Genomic DNA, 13661 nt, shown 5'->3' on the forward strand with positions numbered 1-13661 from the left:
CAATTATCAAGATTTTTAGCATTAAGTTCTCCATCATAAATTTGCAAATCAAATTTTATATCTAATTTGATCAAAGAGGCTTTCTTTTTCTTCTTCTTAGATGAACTAGTTTTATGAGAAGAAAACGATGATGATGACGATGATGGTGATGATGGAGGAGACTTTTCTCCTTTTCCTTTATCTTCTTTCTCTAGAGGGACAAAAATAAAAGGTTCCTCTACTCCTTTGTCTGGTTTAGGTGATGAAGTGCCTTTACCTTTGCCCTTTTTAAACTCATTATACATTTCTTCCACCATGGCACATATCGTCATGAAACTATCCAAGAATTGGGATTCTGACACAAGTGGAGTTTCATCTGCCATCTTCTTCGTGAGAAGACCCTTCCAATCTTTGGATTCGTCTCAACAAGTTCACCTTCACCTCGTCCAAGCTTCAACCTAGTAAGCATTCAAATCTCCCCACAAACTTGTCAAACCTTAAAAACCTTAAGCTCTGATACCACTTGATCTGAAATTGAGACAGGTATTACAAACTATGTGTGAAGTTTCCTATGTTACCTAGTGCAATGGATCAATAAGATTTCAAATAACATAAACACTTAAACAAATATAAAACACAATCAAACACATCAACACAACCAAAACTGATAAAGGAGTTCACCAAACTTCCTAGCTACATCTCCTGGTCCTTTAGCTTCCAGTGTTGACCTCTTTATTATGTATTCAAATAGTTGTTACAGGTATGAGCTCAAAAACAGAGTCTCAAACATGAAAATGAATCTCACCGTTGTGTTCAACTCAAATATTCGAGTCGAAATGAGTATACACTTGACCATATTTGGTCACTCTGACCTCTAGATACCCTGGAACGGTTCACAACACACTCTTTATCAACTTTTCTGTGTTATGGTGTTTATATAACACGTTTAGTTACAAAACTACAATAAACATGGAACAATACATTTATAATAGAAACATACTATAAATGAAAGGACTGGCAGGCATGGGGTAGACCCTGATCGTCCGTCCTTTTCCCGGTGCTGATCTTGAGAACAATCAATTTGATGGCTATCGCATCCCACTCATCAACTGATCTGGATGTTTCGCACCATTGACCTGTCATGTTAAATCTGATAGTTGTCGCGTGGTCCCATGCCCCAAATAGCACATCTACTAATTCTTCAAAGGCACACAAGAAAGTGGTTTTCAGGAGGCTACGTGTCGAGCACTGAGTGGAATCACGTGCTCTTGGTCGAAAACCACTTCCTGCCTTGAAGGCACACGATAAACCATTTACCGCTCTCCTGTTGGAACTCAAAGAGTTTAGCTTCTTTTTCATAACTTTATCACGTCCGTTTTCCAGGATAACCTGCCTGCATGTTTCGATGTGATATGCATTGATCTCCTTTGATCGGACGATCTCCGCTCTTGATCGTTGATCCCCATCGCCTATGGTATAAACCAATCGTAGACTGCCACATCATCTTCTGTGCTGACATCATCAAGAACCTGTGACTCCTTCCTGGGTTTCTACCTGTCTTGCTGACGTAGGCATTGACTTTTTGGCTTAAATCTTTAATCAGCTCTATTTTCCTTATCCAAACTCAGATTTGCATGTTGTTTGCACCGTTGCCTCTGTATTCATGAGCACTTCAACATTATTCCTTGTTCACCTGTATTTGAAGACTTTTTTTCTGGAGGATATGCTGAATCCATTTTGGATCAAAGAGAGGCTCTGTAGCTGTGTGCGCAGAGGCCTAGAGTAGAGTCCGTAACTGAGTGTGCAGATCGTTGCAATTGAGTGCGCAAGGTAGTCTTGAGTATGTAAGCAAATCTATGTTGAAAAATGGCAACACAAATATTCCAATTTAATTTTCCCTTGAATTAAATTGTGAATTAAAATCGAATTTAGTCTTAATAGCTACTTGGAAATAATTAATTAATTTATTTTAAATTAATTAGTTGGAGAAATTCAAGTTAGAAGTCTTTCTAAAGTCATGCAAGAGTTATCCCTTAAATTAAGGAGATAAGTTCGAGTTATATATGAGTTTTAATTAGCTAACTATGTTTACTGAGTTAAGTCCAATTAAATTAGTTCCAAAGTGTTTGAGGAACTAATAGTGAGTTAACAGTCAGTTGATGCGTTAATGCACTCAACTAGTGCTACTCCAGTTAACTGAAGATTCCATCATCAAAAACTCATGCATGTCTATTATGAGAAATACCTAGTTGAGATTAATGTTCAAGGACAATGTACTATCAATTGCATGTGTTTTCTCATGGATAAAAATCATGCATGTAGTCAAGGATTCATCCTTGAGGATTGCGTAGTTTTGGAGGCTTGATCATCCACTTGGTAACAGGAAATCATCCACAAGGAACAACACAAGGAAATAGGAGCTTGGAGGGTAGAGAGGAAGGCTAGAGAGAAGCCAAGATTTCCTATGAGCATCTTTGAGGATTGTACTAAGATCTAGCTAGCTATGAGAGCTAAGGCTTTATATAATTCCTATGTATTTCCACCATGTATGATAATACAATAGTGTGGGGTTTTTAGCTAAGGCTTTCCACAAAGTATTTTCATGTATATTGTGCCATTGATTCTTCTTCTTTTGGTTATATTGTCCAACTCAATCTTTAAGCTTCCACAAATTGATAGTAGAAGTAGGTTATAGTATTATGCTTTGATTTGTATTGCATTATCGGGTTAACCTACATCAGATTTTCTACATGGTATTAGAGCTATGAACAGTATACTTAGAAGAGAATTTGAAGTTTGACGTTCGGGGTTATAGGTGCAAATCGAATTCGTATCATACTTCAAGGTTGGCCAATGGTGTTCTATGGCTTGAGACTCGAGTATGCCTTAGAAGGTAGCTCGATTTACATAGCATGGAAAGATAGAATGGAGGTTGTATTAGAAGACAATGGCTTGAAGGAATTCATTGATCAAGAAATCCTAAAGCCAGCTTCAACTAATGCACAAGAGTTGGCTGAGTGGAAGAAGTGTGTGGAGAAGGTGAGACAGATCATCCTTGAGGGAGTTCGAGACCATATTATCTCGAGTCTCCATGGGAAGGATACTCCATTTTCAATGTGGAAGACATTGAAGGACCTCTACCAAAACAGTAGCGACTAGAGGAAATTGGCGCTCAAGGATAAGCTTCAAAGAATCAAGATGGAGAAGGGTGATACTATTTTCACATATCTCAACAAGCTCACCATCTGCAGAGATGAGCTTGGCAGTGTGGGAATAACTACTACCGATGATGATATGGTGAGCCTCGCTCTCCTTGGCCTTCCAAAGAGTTGGAATAGCTACCAGGACTTTGTGAATGGAAGGGAGAAACTGCCAGAATGGGAATGAATGTGGTCGGATCTTATGTAGCAAGAGATTAGGAGCAGCACACGAGATGGTTCTTCATCCAAGAATGATGATGAACAAAATCTAGCCTTCGCAAGTAAGGCAAGGAAAGGGAAGGGGGAGGCTTCCCATTTCAAATTGAATTCTTCTCATGAAGGGAAGAAGGGTGACATGTCTAAAGTAATATGCTTTAATTTTCACAAGATGGGACATTATGCGACTAATTTCCCATCGAAGAAGTCCAAGAAGGGATCCTCGGAAGGATCGGAAGGTGAGGCATTAGCCTCTCAGTTCGAAATGGACTTTACCCTCATCACATGCATGGTGTTATCGATGATGGGATGTGTCTGGTATCTTGACAGTGGAGCCTCATTCCACATGATCGGTCATAAATATTTATTCAGTTCCTTGGAGGAGAAAGACCTCAAGATGCACATAGAGATGGGTGATGACGGAAGGTATAGTGTTTCAAGCATGGGCACAATTGCTTTTCAGAGGCAACATGGATCTCCTCTCACCTTGACAGATGTGATGTATGTGCCTAGACTGAAGAAGAACTTGGTAACGATCGTGAAGTTGGAGGACAAAGGTGACGATGTTGTCTTTAGTAAAGGAAAGGTGTTCCTAAAACACATAGACACGGGTCAAACCAAGAAGATAGGGATTCAAGTGAAGAATCTCTATAAACTAGAGGTAGATGATTGTGGAGCATTAAGTATGAAAATAGAATTTGTGCAAAGCCAAGACATTGGCGAGTTGTGGCACAGGTGGTTGGGCCATTTTCATCATGGGGCTTTGAAGATAATGCAACAAATATCTACAAGACTTCCCAAAGGTAAACTTGAGAAAGTTGACACATGCTAAGGTTGTACCTTGGGAAAGTACACCAAGTCTCTTTCATGATTGAGACAGTCGAGCAGAGGCTATCCTAGAGTGAGTTCATACTAATTTGTGTGGACCATTCTCGACGACATCCACAACAAAGCAAAGGTATTATTTTATTTTCATTGATGACTATTCTCGTAAATGTTGGATTTATTTCATGCAGAAGAAGGACCAAACCTTCACAAAGTTTTGTGAGTTCAAAGCTTTGGTTGAGAAAGAGTCAAGGAAGAAGATCAAGGCCTTGAGAAGCGACAATGGTGGAGAATATGTCTCTCAAGAGTTTAAGGACTTTTGTGCAGCGGAAGGAATTAAATGAGAGTTGACGGCACCTCATAACCCATAGCAGAATGGGGTGGTCGAGAGGAAGAATAGGACTATTGCAGGGGTAGCACGGGCAATGTTGCATGACCAAGGCCTACCACTTCACTTGTGGGTTGAGGCATGAAACACAATGGTCTATTTGCAGAATAGAAGCCAACATCACATACTTGGGATGAAGACATCAAAGGAAGATTTCTCTGGTAAGAGACCAGATGTGGGTCATTTCAGGATCTTTGGCTCATCGGTATATTGCCATGTGACAAAGGATGCACGGAAGAAGCTTGAGCCAACAGTAGAGTTGGGGATATTTTTGGGGTATAATGATACACCTCACAACTACCGTGTGTACTTTCCTACCAGTCAGAGGATAGTGGTTCACAGAGATCTCAAGTTTTATGAACAGAAGGCTATGCGAGTTTCCCTTGAGAGGGAGCTGCAACTACAGGATATGGAGGAACTGTTGGTTCCTAAGGAGGAGGAGCCTTAGATTGATGCGGAGTAGCCACATGTAAAGGTTCCAGGATTCGAGACATCCACTTAAGTAGAGTCTTCCAGAGATGGATGGAAGTGCACAAGAGAAGTTGACAAATTGTTGGAGGATGCAAGAGAGAATGTGGGAGCACCATATTCTTAGCACAGACAGAGGAGGTCACCTCATAGGTACACTGGATACATGGGCCTTGCTGGGGAAGGTGTTGAGACCGAGCCATCTTCCTTTGAGGAAGCAGTGCAACAGCTGATTTGGGTTGATGTTATGGTGGAGGAGTATGACTCCATAGTTCGTAATAGTGTTTGGGACGTGGTTCTGAGACCAGAGAACAAGTTAGTTGTGATTTACTGTTGGCTTTACAAGGTAAATCAAGCTGTTGATGGTAGTGTGGATAAACATAAGGAAATATTTGTTTCCCACGGTCTTTCACAGGTCAAGAGGATCATGTTATTGCAGTATATTTCGACAGAGGAGCAAGATGCTGACATTTTGACAAAGGCATTGTCAAAGTGTAAATTCGAGTTCCATAGAGATAGGATCGGGGTGACAAATAACCCCTTTCTTGTTGAGAGGGAGTGTTGAAATATGGCAACAATAATATTCCAATTTAAATTTCCCTTGAATTAAATTGTGAATTAAAATCGAATTTAGTGTTAACAGCTACTTGGAAATAATTAATTAATTTATTTTAAATTAATTAGTTGGAGAAATTCAAGTTAGAAGTATTTCTGAAGTCATGCAACAGTTATCCCTTAAATTAAGGTGATAAGATTGAGTTATATTTGAGTTGTAATTAGTTAACTCAGTTTACTGACTTAAGCCAGTTAAATTAGTTCCAAATTGTTTGAGGAACTAATAGTGAGTTAATAGTCAGTTGATGCATTAATGCACTCAACTAGTGCTACTCTAGTTAATCGAAGATTCCCTCATCAGAAACTCATGCATGTCTATTCTAAGAAAGACCCAGTTGAGATTAATGTTCAAGGATAGTGTACTATCAGTTTCATGTGTTTTCTCATGGATAAAACTCATGCATGCATTCAAGGATTCATCCTTGAGGATTGCGCAATTTTGGAGGCTTTATCATCCACTTGGTAATAGGAAATCATCCACAAGGAATAATGAAAGGAAATAGGAGCTTGGAGGGCAGAGAGGAAGGATGGAGAGAAGCCAATATTTCCTGTGATCATCTTGGAGGATTGTATTGAGAGCTTTCTAGGCTTTGTATAATTCCTATGTATTTCCACCATGTATGATAATACAATAGTGTGGGGTTTTTAGCTGAGGCTCTCCTCAATGTAGGTTTTAACCCCGTACAAAAATTACCTGCATACGAATTCTAAAACATAGAAAATAAACAATGAGAGAGCATAACACATAAAACACATATACATAGAGATTTCCCCTGGATCCCAAAACTGGGACTACTAGCTTGATTTTTCATTATGTTCCTTTCAATGTTACAATACATATTTATACATGTCGAAGCATCCAATACCATGGACTGAAAACCATCACGTCCAAAACCCTGTGCGGAAAACATGCACAAAACCATAGGTAGGTCCTCCCAACCTAATATAGGGTCAAAAACCAAAATTTACCAGGGCGTTGCCTCGAACCCCATAGAGTGGGGTTACCTGCACCATCAAACCCCCTGTGACTCCCCCCACTATGCAATCGGTGCAACGAAGGGGGGGCTCTGCCCCCCTTCTAACCCCATGGTTAACTACGTGGGCTAGTCGTGGAAAGAATATAACACAACCCAACCTTCTCCCACTTGTTGTTTTCTTTCCATAGGGGGCCACAAGGAGCTTAGTCATTTATCCAGCCCTGAAATGCCCATTGTTTCTCTACACCAAGAGAACTTCTCGGAGCTCATAGATTTTGTCAATGCATCTGCAGTATTCTTCAAAGTGTTCACCTTTACCAGCAACACCTTTTTGTCTTCTATCATATCCCTCACAAAGTGATATTGAACATCAATGTGCTTTGTCTTTGAATGATAAGCAAGGTTCTTGCCAAGAAAATTGCACTCCAGCTGTCATGGTCTATCCTTATAGCTCCATGTACTAACCCCATACTTGAGCACAATCTCTACAACCAAACTGCTTCCTTGTTTGCATGAGTGGTTGCCATGTATTCTGCCTCTGTAGTTGATAGTGCCATTACAAATTGTTTCTTACTCATCCAACTGAATGCACTTCCAAAGAGGTTAAAAACATACCCACTTGTAGATCTTCTCTAATCCAGATCTCCAGCCCAGTCTGCATCAACAAAGCCATGAATATCCAACACTCTATCCAATCCTAGTCTTCCTTGGTAGCACAAACCATAATCACTAGTGCCACACAAATACCTGAAAACCTGCTTCACTGCTGTCCAATGCTCCTTCCCTGGCTTTGACATAAACCTGCTCAATACTCCCACTGCATGTGCAATGTCTGGTCTATTACAGACCATTGCATACATCAGGCTACTGACTGCACTTGCATGTGGAACATGGGACATATCTTCTTCCTCTTCTTGTGTCTTGGGACACTGTTCAGTAGATAACTTTACACCTATAGGAATAGGAACCTTCACCGGTTTACTATCCTACATATTAAACCTATACAATATTGTCTCGACATACTTCTTCTAGTTTAACCAGAGCTTCCTCTTTTATGGATCTCTTTTAATTTCCATGCCCAAAATATAGTTTGCAGCACCAAGATCTTTCATTTTGAATTTGGAGGACAATTGGGTCTTCAAATCCTAGATAATTTCTTTGTCATTTCCAACCAAAAACATATCATCCACATACAAGGCCAGATAAATAACACGGTCACCAATTAATTTAAAATACACGCAATGATCTGCTTTGCTTCTAGTGAAGCCAAGTCCCCGTATAAATGTATCAAATTTCTGATACCACATCCTTGGTGACTGTTTTAACCCTTACAAAGACTTCTTTAACTTGCATACCAGTTCTTTCTTACCCTTCACCACAAAGCCTTCAGGTTGCTTCATGTAGATCTCCTCTTCCAGATCCCCGTGAAGAAACATTGTCTTCACATCCATCTGTTCTACCTCAAAATCAAAAGCAACAACAACAGATAAAAGTAATCTAATAGAAGTTACCTTGGCAATAGGAGATAAAATATCACCAAAATCAATTCCCCACACCTGGGAATAACCTTTTCCTACCAACCGAGCTTTGTATTTCTCCACTTTTCCTTCTGCATTTGTCTTCTTCTTAAACACCCATTTGCTACCAATGGGTTTCCTTCTAGCCAACAACTCCACCAGATCCCAAGCCTCATTTTTGTGCAAAGATGCCATTTCATCAACCATGGCCTATTTCTAGAGTTGTCCATCATTTGAATCTATTGCTTCCTTCATAGTTCTAGGATCATCATCAGTAGTAGATAAAGCAAAATTTGAACAGAAAGCAGATGGACTATACCTTTCTGGCTACCTTCTTTCTCGAACTAATCTTCTTATGCCTGGAGTTTGTGGCTCTTCATATTCTGATTCCTCCTCTGCTGTAGAGTATGATTCTTCCTCCTTTAGCTCAAACTCTATCTTCTCAGGTTCCTTTGGTTGGACTTCATGTTTACTAACATCTTTCACCTCTTCGAACACCACATTTTGGCTGTACACAACCTTCCTTGTTGCTAGGTTCCAAAGCTTATAACCCTTTAAACCATCCTTATACCCAATAAAGATGCACTTTTCAGATTTAGTATCCAACTTGGTTCGTTTCTCCTTTGGAACATGTACATATGCATCACATCCAAATACCCTCAGATGTGAAAGAGAAGGTTTCTTACTAGTCCATACCTCTTGTGGAGTCTTATCCTCCAACAAAGATGAAGGTAATCTGTTGACCAAGTAACATGCTATCTCCACTGCCTTTGCCCAGAATTCCTATCCTAGCCTGACACCGCTGAGCATGCTTCTTGCCCTTTCCATCAATGTCTTGTTCATTCTTTTTGCAACTCCATTTTTCTGAGGTGTATATGCAGTAGTCTTCTACCGTGCTATACCACACTTCTTATAGAATTCTTCAAATTCCTTGCTGCAAAACTCTCCACCGTTATCTGTCCTCAGCATCTTTATCTTCTTCTCTGTCTGGTTTTCCACCAGAGCCTTAAATTCTTTAAACCTGTCAAAGACTTCAAATTTCTTCTCAAGGAAATATATCCATGTATTCCTTGAGAAGTCATGTATAAATGATACATAGTACACAAACTTACCCAATGATGGAACCTTCACAGGTCCAAACACATCACTATGCACGAGCTTTAATATCTGTTCCGCCCTCTTACCACCAGAGGGGAAACTCACCCGATTCTACTTCCCATATACACAGTTTTCATAGAAATCAAAATCCAAAGAGCTATTACTCACACCTTCTACCATACCTTTACCATGAAGTATTCGAAGACCGTTCTCTCCAATATGTCCAAGCCTTTGATGCCACAACATGGTCTTCTCTCCAGAGACCACTAGATTTTCTGCTCCACTTTCAGGAACCATAGAACTATTACACCCATAAACAACAGTGCTACCTTGCAGCTTGTACAGAGTTCCAGTCAAAACTCCCCACATCAATACCAGTGCTCCCCAAACCATCTTGCATGTATCCTTCTCAAACATTGTTTTTACACGTGTATCATCCAGCTTGCTTACAGAAATCATATTTCTGGCTAATGCAGGAATATGCAAAACACCTGGAAGTGTTCTAACCCTTCCACCTTGCAACTTCAACTTTACTTTTCCACAACCAATGATTCTAGCCTTCCTATCATCCCCTAAGAAGACATCACCACCATTGTATTTCTCATACTCGCAAAACCACTCTTTATGGGGAGTGAAGTGAAAGGATGCACCTGAGTCAATCAACCATGCCTCATGATCTACATGTGTACTTAAAGAAGCCAAGTACACATCCCCACCTTCATCTGAGGTGGTTTTTGCCTCTACATAAGGAGCATCATCAGATCCCTTTCCTTTGTCAGGAGCTTTAGATTTACAGTCCCTTTTGTAGTGCCCTTCCTTTCCGCATTTCCAGCACACCATCTTTATAGGTTTTCCTGGAGATTTAGATCTCCCTCTAGATTTAGATCTCCCACTCGATGAATTATTTTTGTTTCTGTTCTGGGGCCGTCCTCGTACAGAAAACGCATCACCATTTTGGCTCTCCATATTTTTCTGTCTCATCTCCTCCTCCAGCAAGGATGAGACTATTTTATCAAACTGAAAGGCAGTTGCATTGCTACCTATTGCAATAACCAGACTATCCCACAAATCTGGTAGAGAACACAACAAACTAATGCACTTATCTTCATCTAAAATTTTTATATCAATAGATGATAACTGACTTACCACAGTATTAAATGCATTTAGATGCTCTGTCATCGAGTCTCCATCTTTCATCCTCAGGTTATACATTTTTTTCCGCAAGAACAGTTTATTCACCAGAGACTTAGATTGGTACAAAGTCCCTAACTTGTCCCACAAAGCCTTCGCCGTAGCTTCCCTTGATACATTCAACAATAATGAATCTGAGACACACAATCGTATTGTGCTATTTGCCTTCTGATACAACTTTTTCCATTCTTCATCAGTCACTCCCATTAGTTTAGTACCCAGATCTACCACGATCCACTGATCTTTATCCACCAAAAGATCCTCCATCTTGAGTTTCCACAACTCAAAACTCTGACCATTAAATTTCTCAATCTCTATCTTTCCACTTCTCACCATCTTCTTTTACCACTAGAATTGATCTCGGAGATCTCCCACTGAACAGGGTCTACCACAGGCCCGAGCAAAACCCCTCAGAAATAAAGGTGTCCCCTTGAAGCCAAAAAACTCTAATACCAAATGTAGGTTTTAACCCCGTACATAAATTACCTACATACGAATTCTAAAACACAAAATATAACACAACCCAACAATAGTGTGGGGTTTTTAACTGTGGCTCTCCCCAAAGTATTTTCATGTGTATTGTGCCATTGATTCTTATTCTTCTGGTTATATTGTCCAGCTCAATCTTTAAGCTTCCGCAAATTGATAGTAGAAGTAGGTTATAGTATTCTTCTTTGATTTATATTGCATTATCGGATTAACCTACATCAGATTTTCTACAATCTGAAGCATGAATAAAGACATTATTTTGGAAATATTTGTGTTTTTCCCCTTTACTTATGTTATGGATGGATGTGTTTATGTTATGATGAATATTGGGTTTATGATTCAATACAGTATTGATGCATGATTATACATGGTTCACATTACTATATGAATGTAGGTAATAATATTTGTTTACGCAAATAATATCTTAATGCTTACTAAAGATATCAGACACTTAAGCCGATATGGTTAATAATAGACTTAGGAGTGATTACAGAGGTGCGTAAGTGGTTGATTCACCTATTTAGGGTCTACGAAAGACAGTTGTAGGCCTTTGCGAAGGTCTAGGGGCTGGTAAAAGGAAGTTATATTGATAAGCCTTAGGGGCTTATCGATCTACGCGAAGGAAGGTTCAGGGCATAAAATGACATCATAATGATCTCTGGCTGTGGAAATTTGGTTCCAACATCCCCCCATACTGCTTCGGGTGAGACTTTAGTCTGCACTCCACGAATTGATGCCGAAAGGGCCAATAGTGTAGGGATTTGTTTGGAAAACTTAACTCTGAACCTGGGTCACGACCCCTAAGCCAACATAGACACCTAACTTGGCCCTAGTAGAGTTATGTCTATCTAGTCTTGAATACACTTTAAAGATACAAATAACAATCAACTAGATGGAGCATAGTTTTATTAGACATGATTTATATACATATTATATTTTTAGCTATGGAGAATGACATCCATATTCTATGTTAATTGAAAATAGGCAATGTGAAGATAGAGCGTGGAGCACAAACTCAAGGGGTGAAATCCTCAATGAGGAGGAACATCTGTTAGGAAGTGTTGAAAAATGTAGATAGAGGGAGAACCCTTTTCTATTGATGCCAAAGGGGGAAATAATGCAAAAAAGGGGAGAAACTAACAAGAAGTATGAGGAGAATATAGATAGGGGGAGCAGTTATCAAAAAAACCATATATAAAAGTATTGCATCAATAACAAAGGGGAAGATTGTTGAAAATGTTGTTATTAATGTCAAAGTTTATACAAATGAAAGAGAAAACTACATAGTCAAATATCATATTTTGATACCTTTCTAATGACACAGGGCACACCTTCTGGAAATATTGTTTTTGGATTTTGATGTCCCATTTAGATACCTTATCTTTGAATGCATTTTTACTCTAATTACCTAACCCAAATGGGAGCATAATATATATGGTTGGATACCTTATTATGAGACATATCCAATAGTATATGGTACTCCCTCTATCGCCCCATTGTTGAGGACAAATAATTTTTTGAATATTCATTATACAATCTTCCAAGTCGTCCCAACTAGTGCAGAAGTTGGCCAACAAGTGGGAAATTTGGCCCTTATTTTTGGGGTCAAACACACTATATATAAGCATTATGCAGAGAACCTAGGAATCACTCGCTTACGCCAACTTAGGTATGTTTAACCAAGTGGAGTAATTATGAGGTTCATACCTCATGAATGAGGTGAAGTGAAGTTGACATTAGAGAAGTACATTTTTGGAAGGGTTTTTAGCAGTCTTTTTGGAAACATATTCACTACTGGGGGTGGGGGAGTGAATCACTAGTGATGGCCTTTAATCAATTTTCATAAATTTATAATTTTTCCTCAATGCCAATTATTCATGAACATCCACAACATTAGTTCATCAAAACATATAAGAAACAATAGACTGAAATCATAACAGTCATGGAAATAACCATGAGAAATATAATCATGCACACACAAGTATTTTTGGTGGAAACCCTTTTGGGAGAAAACCAATCTACTACTATTGTACTGCTCAAATCTTCTATTAACCCGCTGAATTTTTTTACATGGATTAGCTTACAACCATAAGTCGAAAGAATTGGATTTATATACAGTATGTTGGCATCTATACATACGGAATTCTGTTTCTCTCACAGATCTATGGACTACCATCCACTGGATACTCCAATGACCAAGGATATTTGCCCAACCATTATTGTACTGTCCAACTCCTATTGGATGGAGAAAACTCTTCCTATTATGAATCAACCAAATCATTGTATATATTGAAGCCTCCACACGCCTTCACTCCTTCCATGTGAACCACATTTCATATATTTTTAGGTTGGGTTCTAAATTCGTTCAACATGAGCAATCCGACAGCTCTAGCATTATGCTCATCAAATATGAATCATAATATGACATGGGAAAGGGAATTTCTTCACTAATGCACACACCAAAACACTCTCCCAAACATACAACAAGCTTCCAATTTTCTGCCACAAACTACACACAAATTCTGAATCTTCTTCCCAACTCAAACTCTGATTTCTGCTCACAAATATCTAATATATCTCCACATAAAAAATGTGAGTAGATGTTGCATACTGTACTCACTCACAATTATCTCACAATAGCATACTCTCACACTCTCACCATAGCCAACCAAATGAGTTCAAAACCTTCTTCTATTTA

This window comes from Pinus tabuliformis, chromosome 4_1, assembly GCF_031772625.1.
Source record: "Pinus tabuliformis cultivar Carrire ecotype Pingquan chromosome 4_1, CPIR1, whole genome shotgun sequence".
NCBI lineage: Eukaryota > Viridiplantae > Streptophyta > Pinopsida > Pinales > Pinaceae > Pinus > Pinus tabuliformis.